This window comes from Protopterus annectens, chromosome 1.part0 (assembly GCF_019279795.1).
Source record: "Protopterus annectens isolate FY-2018-M chromosome 1.part0, PAN1.0, whole genome shotgun sequence".
NCBI classification, from domain to species: domain Eukaryota; kingdom Metazoa; phylum Chordata; order Ceratodontiformes; family Protopteridae; genus Protopterus; species Protopterus annectens.
This window is the reverse complement of record NC_056725.1, coordinates 670497760-670510615: the sequence shown is the minus strand read 5'-3', so window position 1 is coordinate 670510615 and position 12856 is coordinate 670497760. Positions and strand designations below refer to the sequence as shown.

General features: G+C 32.4%; 1 protein-coding gene across 3 annotated transcripts in view; it reads left to right on the top strand.

The window, feature by feature from the left end:
• Nucleotides 1–12856, top strand: part of PLEKHG2 (pleckstrin homology and RhoGEF domain containing G2) — a 1701404-nt gene that overhangs the window by 1360344 nt on the left and 328204 nt on the right. The gene's annotated exons all lie outside the window — the stretch shown is intronic.

The following is a 12856-nucleotide window of genomic DNA, read 5'->3' as shown; positions in this document are numbered from 1 at the left end:
GAACCAGAGATTATTAAGCATATTTGTCTGGACTATCCAACTCACAGCACTCTGCCTTGCTTTATGTAAGTAAGTTATTTTAGAAGTGTGTTTTCTTGTAGCAATAGCTAGGAATTAGAAAGTTTAGACTAAGTGTTTTTCTGTGATGTCAGAACTGTACTACTGATTTATTTTAAGTATTTCTGTGTGATCTCTGAACTATCTTGACTAGCACTGACTGTGTAGTACAAAGTATTTTCTTCTGGTTTTGATTATTTATTATTAAATATTTTAAAACCTTTTAACTGTGGCTGGTTTGTGTAGAGATAATTTAAGCACTAGAGTACATTGCATATTTATAGTGATTATTGTACCAAGTCACTCTAATAAGCCTTGAGACTGTTTAGTTACATCTATTGATTGGATAATAATATTGCACAGTAATAATTGCACACCATTTTAAGGGCCTTTGGGTAGCTGATAATATTAGCTGGGTGGTGGCAAGTGATTACTTCCGTATAGTCTGAGTAAAAGGGGCACAGCTGGAGAACCTGTGCCAGCCTTCCCCAGAAGTGTATGTGTGGTTGTGTAAACTCTTATCTCAAAGAGTGTGTGTGTCAGCTACTTGTCAGGGACACGAAGCACTGGTTGGACAGAGAGGGTGCTGGAGATTTTAGCTTGCCCAGCTAGGCTGAGATCTGGACCCTATAGCTGTGCCAGTGGGGAGTCTTATTGGGGACCTGGGGAGCAAGGGAGTGACCAGCCCTGGACTGACTGTGATCTCTGTGTGGTCTTAAGGGAAATTGCACTTTACTGTGTGTATTTGTTATCCTTTCCTCATATATGAGATGCCCTCTCTGGTGTTAGTGGTGAGGACTGAGGCTCCTTGATTTCTGGGCCAGGGCATGAGCGTCACACTCCCCACCACCTTTTGTCCCATATTCTATTAAATGTAAATTTTGTTCTTCACTTATTCTTCACTGAGTTCTGCATAGTCATTAACCATATTAATTACTTCTAGTATCGCTCTCTCGCCATATATATATATATATATATATATATATATATATATATATATATATTTTTTTTTTTTTTTTTATGCATATGATGCAGTGTCCTGTAAGACTCATAATGCTTAATTATGGTTTGTATGTCTGTAACCATATGCTGATACATTTTCTGAGAAGTTTCAGACTTCTTTATTTTTTTCTGCTCTTTCTACCCTGGATGCTGATTTTTGTTTTTCTCAACTTTCTCCAAGATATTATGTTTTATTCTGTGTTGAAACAGTTAGTTTAGGTACTGAATGCTTTTACAGTTAGAAATATGGCTTGTAAAATGGGTTATAAACATAATAATCTGATAGCCCATCTGCATTGTATAAAATATGTAGAATGAACTGTAAAAAAAATACCCAGATTCATGTGCATTTGTAATGTTCATTGTTAAACAGCCACTATGTCAACATTTTCTCAATTTTTTATTAAGATTTAACAATTAAATAACAAAGTATAACAATTAAACTATATATAGAAATTAGTTACTTAAGCAAGTAAACAGATGAAAAAAAAAACAAAACAAAACACAACAAAACCAACTATATACAAAAGGTGTCTACTACATATCTAAAACTCTAAATATTCATAAAATAAAGTTTGTTACTGACATATTAGTGACTGTTTATTTAGCAGTTATTTAAGTTTCATCCAGGTGTAAGAAGTAGTAATTCTGGTTGTTCTCATCTTGATTGTAAGAAGTTCTAAATAACAAACATCAGTTGCAATGTTTATAAATTCTTTCACAGTTAGTGTTAATTCATTTTTCCAATTCATGGTGATTACTTTTCTTGCAATTGTTAGAATACTCCATATAAGCAGGTAGTTTATTTTCTTTACACAAGCAGGTATTGGGGTGTTGAATAAAATTAATTATTTGATTAAAATAAATTTATCATTAAATAGAGAACGTAAAAAAATAATATTATTTCAGAATGGTTTAATAACTTTACAATCAAAAACATATGCTGCCAATCTGCTTTAATATTCCTCTTACATCTCTAACATCCTACTTGTTTTTTTTATATATTAATTCAGATCTATGTGGAGTAATGAAAGTTTAACACATGAATTTCCAAGTAAACAATCTCCATTTGAGTGAGAAAGTAGTTTGTTTTGGAGATGATAATATATGTTTTTTCTTCTTCACATGGGTAATAACTGTTTATGGAAATGAAATAATCCCAATAACTTTCATTGTGATATTTTGTAGAATTTTTAAGTAGTTTATATACTCTGGATAAAAGTGCTTTCACAATATTTCCTGATGCATCAGAATGATTAAAAGATTAATAAGCTTAGGAAAAATATTTTTTTACTAATGATTGCATTAAGTTAAATTTATTTTCTATTGACTATCTACAAATTTGAATATCTAACCACATTTCCTTAATTAAGTTAAATTTTGTTGTTAAATATTCTACAGTTTACAATTTTTCTAGATCCATCAGCTGAAACCAATATATCAAATTGCTCTGTTTAAATACATTCATTGTAGATAAGTTAAAAGTACATATATTTTGTGTATATGCAATAGGAAACAGTAAAAAACCCCAGCCTTTATATCCTAGATGTTTGTAAACAAAATTTCTGAAGGAAGTCATTATCAAGGAACTATACATAGAATTAATTAGTAGATTTTGGTTATCCAGAATATTATTTTTATTAACCAAAGGAAGTTGTTTACTATTATAATTTAATGCAAGTATACCAGATGATTGGATTTTAACCATATGCTTTCTTGTATCTCCTTCCATTTGGCATTATAATTGTTTGACAAGAGACAGAGAGAGAGAATGTTTTTAGAACGGATGATAAAGAATATAATGCTAAATCTGGCAAATCCATGCCTCCAAAAGACTAATCACATATGTGGTGATTTAATGCTAATCTAGGTTTAAAGGAATCTCAGTATTAAAGAATTAAACACTTTTATATTTTTTGGGAGGAGGGAGAGATAAAGATTTTATTATATATAAAATGTTTGGTAAAATAATCATTTTAATTAACGAAAGCCTCTCTTTCATAGAAAAAAAATATTCCATGTATTAATTAGATTATTTATAATAGCTAAACTATTATTGTAATTTGCATTTATTATACTCTTAATGTTATGTTATCCCTAAATAATTATTTTTTTTTATCTCCCACAAGAATTTAGAAAATCTTTCTTCCACAGTGTAGGTGCTGGAGTTTAGAGGAATTTTTTTTTATTTTCATTAAAAGTAAGTTCAGAGTTTTTCTGAAAAGATTATATTGCATTAAAAAATGCTTTAGGAGAATCTTTATTATCATTTGAAGTCAAACTAATTTCATCAATAAACAATAATATCTTTAAATTTAATTTATTATTTATTCATATACCTTTGATATCTAATTTCGATCTTTTATAATTTGCAAATGTAATTAAACAGTAATGGCAACAATGGGCAACTTTGCTTAGTTCCCTTAGAAATTAATGTTGACTCCAAAATATACAAACTTTTTTTCATATAAGCTAAGGAATTTTCATAAAGTAGATTTATACGTTGTAAAAAATATTTAGAAAAATTAGATTCCTCTAAAAACAAGAAAAAGTTTATTTCAATTGACTGAGTCAAAAGCACTATTAATGTCTAAACTTATTAATGTTAAGTTTTCTTTAGTATTATTTGTGTAATCATTTATGGTTAATATTCGTTTAAGGTTATCGTAAGTATTTCTATTTATTAGGAATCCAGTTTGATCATTATTAATCAGATATGGAAGAAAATGTTGAATTCTAGTGGCATGAATAGCCATAAATATTTTATAATCAATGTTTAAAAGAAAAATTTGTCTATAAGAAGAGCAATCTGCTGAGTCTTATCAACCTTTAAAAGCAGAGAAATAACTGTGTACTTCCATGATTGTGGAACTTTTATTAAATCTTTAACTGTTAAAAAAGCTTTGAGCAAAATATTTAAAGCTTCTTTAGGCATGAGTTTATAACATTTGGTATTATGCCATCATTACTGCTTTGTTAAACCTTAGTTTATTAATTTGATTTTTAAGTTCAGACATTAATATAGGTCTATCAGTTATTTTTTTTTATCTTCAGTCAACTTGTTTTTATTATATTTTCTAATAAAAGTTTTAATTATTTCCTGTCAGTTTATTATTGTATTATATTGATTAATTTTATTAAAGTGGGTTCTAAATACTCTTAAGATATCTTCTGTTTCAGTAACCTTTTTCTTATCACTAGTAGAATACAATTAGTTAATGTGATTATATTTAATAAGACATTTTGTCCTAGAGGCTAATGTAGGCATTGATTTTGGATTTATGGAGTCATTTCTTATTTTACTTTTCCTTAAATTTACCATAGTTTTATGGTTTAGGATCTCTAAGTATTTACTTTGTAATTCATTAATCTCGTTTTTTAGGCTCTCATGCCCTTTTTGGCTATCCAGTTTTAACTTATCTATTCTTTCTTGCAAATCTATCAAATTCTTATCCCATCACTTGTTCTTGAGAGCATGCCAGTTCATGATTTTACCATTTACATATGCTTTTAAGGCATCCCATACATAAATCTCAAATATATACTATGTATAGTTAATTTTAATAAAGGTTTGAATCTCTTTATTAAAAAATATTTAAATTCTTTTAAAATAGTTATATAAGCTAGTATCCTTTTAATGAGAATGTTATTATTAGAGTTTGATCATAATGTTATAGCATTATGATCAAAAAGTGGGCATAAAACTATTACCTTGCCTAATTTACTACTTAAATAATTAGAAACATATACTCGGTTTATTATTGACTGAGTTGCATGTCTATGTAAAAAGTGAATATAAAAAGTGATTTTTGGGGTCAGAAAATTCATTAATATCCTTCAACTGAAATAGTTCTATGAAATTTATTAATGCCTTTTCTGAAGTTGATAATCTTCATTTCCTAGTAGTATTAAAATCTTCTTTTAATATACAATTAAAATCTGCAGGCAAAATGATACTACCTTTTGAGAGTTGTATCATTTGTTCTAATTGATATTTAGCTGTTTGAACACCTATACCAGCTATCCTGTGCACATTAATAAGAGTATATACTTTACTTTTAATTTCCATTGTTACTGAACAAAACATGCCCTTGTCATCACTATACATGTTTAATATATTGGGCATAGGTAAAGATTTTCTCCATAGAGTATCTAGCCCACTTTTTTTTGATTATACTGAGAGCTGTTTAATACATTGTAGCATCTATTATTATTAAGTCTACTTATATCTTCTTGTTTCAAACGAGTTTCTTGTAAAAAATATAATCTGGGATGTAAATAATTTCAGAAACTCATTTAATCTGCTTCTTTTACAACCATTATTTAATTTTTTGATATTAGCGGAAACAAAAACTCTACCAGCTATAGTGAGCAACCCTAGTTCTGGCATGGTCACAGTATGTCTCTCTGGAAAGGGATCCATGCAACATATATGTATATAGACTTATTTAACTTATAAAGATAGTTTTTACCATGACAATTTGGCAAACAATTTCATTCATGTAACTAAGATGGGTAAGTATAGTATCCCATTAAAAAAATAGTAAATGCTCTTCTGAAGTCACATACATGACATCACTTTTAAATATGAACTTTGTATGCATCTTCAAATGATACTAAGCTATACACATTTAAAATACATATATTTTTTTGCACCCATAAGCTAAACTGTCACCAAATCCTGACCTCAGATTTTCTTTTTCCAGTATGAGAAAATTAGACTGAGAATTAAATCTAATGCACAACCAAGTGAACTGCCTGACAACAATCATGTAAAGCAAAAGTTACAGGTCACTGTGAAATACTAAACGTTATTTATTGTGAGGTATAGCTTTTATAATGTACTTAGAAAATGGAATCTCTTTACTTCAAAGATTATAATATTTGTAAGTCAATCACAACTACACTTCCAGGGTGGAAGGGGTCAGAGTACATAATGACATCAGTCAAACACTAAACTGGGTAAAAATTCCAGTAGACCACAAATCACAAAGAACCTGAAAACTGCTTTGAGATTCCTATTAACACAACTTATTCAATTGTAACTGGGGTCACAAAGGACAGTATATGTTTACTTAATTGGACATATACCAGCATTTTATGCCTTATGGATAAAGCAGGGGTATTTATTTAGTTTGTGAAAAATAAGTGAACATCTCCTTGAAAAGTCCTAAGGCACTAGAGTAGGCAAAGCACCATTCAACTATGTTGGAAAATGGCTTAGTCTTACTGTCTTCCTTCCTACTTATGCCAAGTAATTTCCATTATTACAATCATATGAAGAGCTGGATGACCTCACAGACTATTACTCAAATGTGCCAGCATTATCATGTGAACTAGTGTAGAAAGTCTTAAGAAATATCAGAATTGCTAATCGCTGTGCCGATTTAAATAGTAAAGAAGCAGACTTAAATTCCATTTTCAAAGTGTTATTACAAGCAATATCAATCTGTTATTTAATTGGTATCCAAATAACATATATGCAATACAACACAAAACACAGATCTCAACACCTATTAGTTATGCCTGAGAAAAGCAAACCGCCAGCCACACTGCACTGCCTTAACTGATCAGTTCACATGAGCAATGCAAAGCAAGCAGCCCCTCCAAAACAACAAACCAAATATTTCAGAGTGATACAAAAGCCAATCTGTTCCTGAATTGACTCTACAATGACAAACTCCATGAGCCCATTTTGGAGGCACCCCAAAAACAATCATCTTTACAAGTCACTGAACCCTTTTCCAACTAAATATAAAGGGCCTTCAACAGCATTTCCCAAAACAAACATCCATGAAACCAGTTACAAGACAACAAAAAAAGTGTCTCCAGCACAGGAGGCATCCATAGATGAAACAGCGTGCGTACTCGGAATTTAACTGAAAAACTGATATGTACTTAACTGGATAAAATATACATCTCCCTTCAAAAGCATAGGTGCAGCCTACCTTTACAAATTTCTGTACAATGCTTTTCATGTTATTGTGCTTCAACAAGATACTATACATTATGCTAAACCAGAGATTCCATTTTCTGTAATCTAACCTATGACATCAGACACAAACACTGCACCCATCAACAGTAAAAGCAAAACACAGAAATGAAACCCAAAGGCAAACTTGCCACACAAGAAAGCTCATGACCAAAGTGGGAAAGCCGAGCTATGAAAAGGAAGACAAGAAGCTTTACCGTTTTTTTTTAAAAGTAAGTGCTCGAGCTTACCATACTCAAAATCGGTTAATGTCATTGAGCATGAGTCACAGACGAGGCAAACCAGTGTTTTCATTGGCTCACAAGAAATTAATAAGGCCATCTCTTCCTCACATAACCTATAAACAAAACAGCACACTACAGCCACACCCAACAATCCACAACCCAACAAAACAATCACAACAATACTAACCAAACCACACACAATCAACAAATTGAGGAAAGAGAGAAAAGAAAAAAAAAGTCACTTGAAAAATGCATCCAACAAGAAACTCCATAGGTGACCCCTACCCCCAAACCACCAACACAGATCACAAGTGATTCAGAAGAAAATAATTCAATCACAGGCATCCATAACACAATCATCATTCAAGGAAACTGGAGAGATAAATATAACAAAAAGACATCATAAGACAAGTCCACATCTTTTAAACTGGTAATAAGTATGTAACACTGCAACTAAGCTACAACATTAATAAAATAACATTTTGAAAATTTACAATTTTATATATTAAACTAAAGTTAATAAATCAACGTAAAAGGCTAATATTAATATAAATCAATATCTAAATGAATTAAAATAAAAACTATAAGAAGTAAGTATAGGAAACCTGTATACAGAAACAACAGCAACGCAAGACAAATATTAATGATATTATAATATTAAAAGAATTATTAAACATTTATCTCCCAATCCAATTTAATTATGTGTGTTAAGTTTATATAGAGCTATGTCAGTTGCTAATTTTAAATATCAAACTAGAGAAAGAATAAAAATAGAATGAAAAGTATTTGCCTTGGAGAAAAATGCATCAAAGCTTCCTTTTTGATTTTAAGTATGCCAAAAGGAAAAGATATCAGATTATTACTGGGGCAATTACAGCTATATTTGAAATTAACTAATGTTGGAGTTTATTTTAAATGAAGATTCACTTTTGTTTTAGCTTTTTTTTCTTTCATTACTTTTCCAACTATTTATTTCAGCTTGTCTTTTCAAGGTGCTGCTGTTCTAATCCATAGCGTCTATTTGAGCTGTTATCATTTTTGATTTCAAGAATGCCATAGCACTGCTTATCTCTTTGAAGGTTCTGGTTTCATCAGGAAGAAATATTTTAAGTCTGGCAGGAAATAGTAAATGGACTTTGATCTGACTTTTCTTAAGTTCCTTTATTAAAGGGAAAAAACACTTCCTCTTGGACATTACAGTAGAAGAACAGTCATTGTCAAATCTTATTATTTTATCCTCTGACTTGGTAGGAGATTTTGTCCAGGCTGTTTTAAGGATTAATTCTTTTTCCTGTGATGAAAAAATATCACAATAGTAGATCTTGGAGATGGATTATTTTTAGAAGAGGAAACAACCAAGTACATGTGCTGTTTCAGTGCCATATGACATAGCTTCAGGTAAGTCAAGAGTTTTAGGGAGCCAAGATGTTAAAAAGCTTGTCATAATCTCTCTCCTTCAATCTTTTCAGGTAAACCAAAAATATGGATGTTGTTCATCTGAGATCTATTTTTAGGTCATCCATTTTGTTCAGGAATAGAGTATTTTGTTTCAGTAAGAATTCAACCCCAAAAGTTGTATTCTCCACTGGTTTAACGACTCCTGTATTTGATCCATTTGTTTTGAACGTTTTTCTTCAAAATTCTCTAATTTGTTATCCATTTTGGCCATCTTCAAGGAAAATTTTTGTATGTTGGTAAGAAAAGACTGAAGTTCCTTTCTCAAAGATGAGTCCTGACAGCTTGTTTTTGTGTGACTCATTCTGGATTACAAGTGAAGAAATTTTCTTGACAAAAATTTGACAGGAAGATCATTTATATTTAGGCACATATGTAACAAAAACACTTCTTTCCCCAAACCTTCATATCATCCTTACAACAGTGTGATTGGAGCACCCCCTTATCACTCCTGTTAGACACTACAGTATCATTCTTCAATGATACCTTACTGAATATACTAAACAACCAAGCCCCCCTTAGAGCCATAAGAATAAAGACAAACTATGCCTTTAATAATCTAATAATATTAGATTTGACATATCTAATACATTTTCTTATACTACTGAGGGAATTATTTATGCCCTGAGATGTCCCTGCAACCCGTTCTATATTGGAGAAAGAGAATGTTTATGATCAGGTTGCAGGAACATGTTAGAGATATTAAGAAACAAAGAATAGAAAGTATTATTGCTGCTCATTTTAAAGAACATCATAGTAGTGATTTTACATTATTGCAAGGGACTGTTCTTGAAAAAAAATATGCTAAGTTAGGAGACAATTTTATATTAAAAGACAGGCTTCTTTTTAAAAGAAGATATTTTTATACTTAAATATGATACTTTGATACCTAATGGCTTAAATTGTGAGATTATTTGGAAGTATTTGATTTAATTGTTTGTTTTATTGTTTAATTAGTTTGTTATATATGGGGATGTTTTAGTGTGATTTGTTACTTCTTGAAGGCTGTTGAGCTGAGGCTCTAAAGTATTGAGTAATACATTGTCTGGGTTAGTAGCTTGTTGTTTATTTACCTTTTCAACTGATATTTGTTTTCTTACTGTGAACTTATCACTTTACAGAGACTGCTCAGATGATTTTTTTAGTGAGGTGGCAGATGTTATTGCCTGTATGCTGATTTTACATAGTTTGTTTTCAATTTACCTAACTGTTCGTTGAATCATTCACTCACATACATAGTCCATATATTTTTAATGCTTTGCTTAACTGTAGCACTATCCTGAATATTATGCTTTGTAATGTTTTATAAACTGAGCTCAGGGGAGATTCTGGGTCCAAAAAATGAGTTTATGAACTAGTTAGAAAAGAACATGATTGTTCTTGGTATGTAATGTAATTTTATTATTATTATTATTATTATTATTATTATTATTGCTGCTACAACTATTGCTATTTAGAGTTCATGAATCTGTGGCCATGGAAAAGATACTGGTGTCATAAACTAAACAATGCATTTATCCTATGTTTCTTTGTTTGATTATTTATATATATTTAGATATATTTGTATTTATCCTTCATGGTTGTTGGTTTATACATATATATATATATATATATATATATATATATATATACACAAATATTTCAGAAATAAAAATACAAAAATATAAGCAGAAAGCAGAGTAGTTCAAATGAGTTACATAGAAAAAAATGTATAAATACATACATACACACACACACACACACACACACATATATATATATATATATATATATATATATATATATATATATATACATATACATATACATACAGATATACCCACACACATACTGGTGAACAAGCCTATATGTATATCTAGCTATAAATCCTCATTCAGCACATTGGGCAATGAGCACCTTTCAGCACTCATTGTTCCCATAGCAGGTATGGGTTTTACCGGATCAAGTTGCTAGCCCATTGCCCAACCCTCCTCAGAGGGTGCACCACACACTAGCATGGACATGCACACACCTAGGGCCATTATAGGGTGTCCAATCCACCTATTGCATGTCTTTGGAAGAGGGGAGGAAACTGGAACACCCAAAGGAAACCCATATGAATGCAACGAGGACATGCAGACTCCACTCAAAAGACACCCCGGCTGAGAATTGAACCAGAGAACCACTTGCTGTGAGCACAGTGCTAACTGCTACACCACTGTGCCATCGATATATATATATATATATATATATATATATATATATATATATATCTATAAATATATATATATATATATATATATATATATATATATATATATGTATTTATACAGAAATATACCCATACACACACACACACACACACACACACACACACACACACACACACACACACACACACACGCACACACGTTGAGTTAATAGACATTTGTTAGTGCTTCTTTTCTTATCTGTAGTAAATCTGTGATAAATTGTAAAACCACACACTGCATTTCAATACAATTTCTTTCTTTCTATTTCATGAATTATTTTTTGGCTGCTCCAAGCTGACCATTAGCTGCCCCCAGCTCTTCTCCTCATGTACTGGATCTATTGGCCCTACCTTAGTCTTCCTTGGGCTCATGAGGATATTGACGGCTCTGGTGCAGCATCAGACTGATACTGGGGAGAGTTTTGCTATTTTTTCCCAACTGTTGCATGTTCCCAGTAACATCCCTGAGGGTGGGATGTGCAATGTGCATCAGTGCGGGTCCTTTCCTTCTGCAAGGGACATCATCAGAATATCATGCCCACTTTTAGTAACACATCTCCTTCAAAGTTTTTATACTTTGCTTCAAACAGATTATGTGATTAATTTATGTGGTACATTTCAGAATCACATATCTGTTCTTGGAAAGAGGGTAAAGTGTGCAGCATTGTGATCTCCAGTGTTGTGGGTCTATGCCTCCTCTTTTATATTTAGGTGTGTGATTAGAATGATGGGTCAGGGCAGTGATTACATCTCAGTAAATAGCTCCTGATTACTGAATCACTCATTTTGGAATCCAGTCCCATGAGTCACGTAACAAGTTGGCTTACCATTTATGTATTCCATGTATTTGTTTTTTTTTTTCTTTTTCTTTAAATGTTCAAATTTTCATATATTTTTCATTTATGTAGTACTCTGATTGGCCATTATAGTGACACAGCAAGTAACATTCCTGCCTCACAGCATTTAGTTCTCCAGGTTTAACCTTGGCTGCACTGCCTTTGTATGGTGTCTGCACGTCCCACCTCTGTTATGTGGGTTTTCATATAGTATTCCAGTTCCGCCAGTTCCTCTAAAGCTAGCTATGAAGGCAGAATTGTGGCAGACACTAAAAACAATCACAAAGCCTTCTATAGCTATATCAAGAACCTCCAGGGCAATACCCAGATTTGTTCTGAGATACTGTACAATGGTACCTCATATACTGACCCAACAGATATTGCTAACATACTGGCTGACAGATTCAGTGCCAGCTTTACCCCCCCCCCCCCCCCAGAGGACCAGCCACAATACCAGAAGAATGCCAGGCACCCAGCATTACTGCAGCACAGGTTAAAGCTGCATTGTCCAAGACCAAGAATACAGCTTACAAGGGACCCAATAATAATTCTGGCTGTGTTCAACATGAACTACAAAGCGAACTGGCACTACATCTGTGTGCCCTCTCCAGTCACAGCCTAACCTCTGGCTTTGTCCCTACTGAATGGCTCACTGCTACAGTCATCCCTCTCCATAAAGGGGGAGTGACTACAGACCCTGAGAATTATCGCCCCATTAGCCTGACGAGACTGATATGTAAAGCTGTGGAGCACATCATCATGGACCTGATTAACAAAGATATAGGAAATCTCCAAACTCTGGACCCCATGCAGTTTGGCTTTGTGAAAGGGAGATCATGCCTGCTCAACCTGGTTGACTTCTTTGAATCAGTCATCAGGGCTGTGGATGAAGGTAAGGCAGTGCATACAGCCTACCTCGATTTGGCCAAGGCCTTTGATAACATTCCTCACTTTGGGAATTATTGATAAACTCTCAAAACTAGGCATCAGCCTCATTACCACAATCAACAGAACATGCTGGAGGGACAAGTTTCTCACCCAGAGACTGCCCATGCTCTGG